The sequence below is a fragment of the Bison bison genome, unplaced genomic scaffold (assembly GCF_000754665.1).
Source record: "Bison bison bison isolate TAMUID 2011002044 unplaced genomic scaffold, Bison_UMD1.0 scf7180017863683, whole genome shotgun sequence".
NCBI classification, from domain to species: Eukaryota; Metazoa; Chordata; class Mammalia; order Artiodactyla; family Bovidae; genus Bison; species Bison bison.
Genome location: NW_011494255.1, coordinates 5703 through 7102, shown reverse-complemented (window position 1 = coordinate 7102; position 1400 = coordinate 5703). Strand labels below are relative to the sequence as shown.

At 34.4% G+C, this 1400-nt stretch overlaps 1 protein-coding gene across 1 annotated transcript in view; it reads left to right on the top strand.

Moving 5' to 3' along the window:
* Positions 1 to 1400, top strand: part of LOC104983918 — a 25050-nt gene that overhangs the window by 19702 nt on the left and 3948 nt on the right. The gene's annotated exons all lie outside the window — the stretch shown is intronic.

The window sequence follows — 1400 nt, the reverse complement described above, 5'->3', positions numbered from 1 at the left end:
CAAGGTTCCCTTGCCTTCCTTGAAATGTCTGCTTCCTTTTAAATTTTACAGTGGAAAATAAATAAATAAAATTTACAGTGGAATTATTGAGTTCCACAGATGTCCACTTGGGATGTGGTGACATACATTTTGATTCTGCACATTATTTTGAGTAGAATGGATATTTATATTCTTTTTGCAAACCCCTAATGTGGTATATTTTCCCATTCATTTATATCTTTAATGTCCTTCAAGACAGATTTATAATTTTCTCCATTAAGGTTTTGTATATCCTCTTGTTGTATACCTTTCTAAATGTTAGATAGATTCCAGGTATATCCTAATTTTTGATGCAACTGTCAATGGCTCTCATACAGTTTTATATTACTGTGATATGAGAACGTAATTGATCTTTTTGGCCGAGTGGCAAGGCATGTGGGACCTTGGTTCCCTTACCAGGGATCAAATTCCCATCCCTTGCTTTAGAAGGTAGATGCTTGATCATGGACCACAGGGAAGTCTGCAATGGATTTTTCAAATTTGAATTTGTCTCAAGTCATCGTGCTCTCTTGTTAAACCTCTAAATGTATCGGTATAAACTTTTGGATTTTTCTACATGTAGAACTTTTATGAACATAAATCTTTCTTTTTTCCTTTCAATTGTTATACCTTTTACTGATATTTGTTGACTTGCTAGGGTGGAACCTATGCTACTCCATTAAGTATGATGTTATCTAAAGATATCCTTCATCTTTTTAGGGAATTTCTCTTTTATTTCCAATGCACTGTGAATTTTATCACAAAGGCATTTGCAATCATCCAGTGTTCACTGTTTTCATCTCTGGAGATTTAATCAGTAAATCAGGGACAGTAGCCACACTAGAAGCCACACTACGTATTGTGTATTTCCACAGAGGAAATGTAACATAAGTAATCGATTGTGCAGGTGTTGAAAGGCCACTGGAGCCTGTCAAGCAGGGAACACTCTCTTAGTTTTGGACCACTCTAATCCAAGCCCCCAATTGACGTTGTTCAAATCTTTTACATACATAGACACATATTCTCTCTGAGATACAGGTATAACATTGTGTTAGTTTCAGGTGTACAATATAATGATTTAATATATGTACATATTACAAAATGATCACCAAATATGCCTAATTAACATTTATATCTACAAGGCTAAAATTTTTTTGTGTGAAGAGAAATTTTAAGATCTAGTCTTTTAGCAACTTTCAAATGTACAGTGCAGTATTGTTAACTGTATTAGTGTCCTTAACATTTTAAATATAGTCACCATGATGTACATTACATGTCCATGACTTATTTATTTTATTCCTGGAAATGTGTACCTTCTGACCACTTTGCCAATTTTGCCATAGAGCCCACTCTCTACCTCTGAGAACCACCAGTTATTTCTC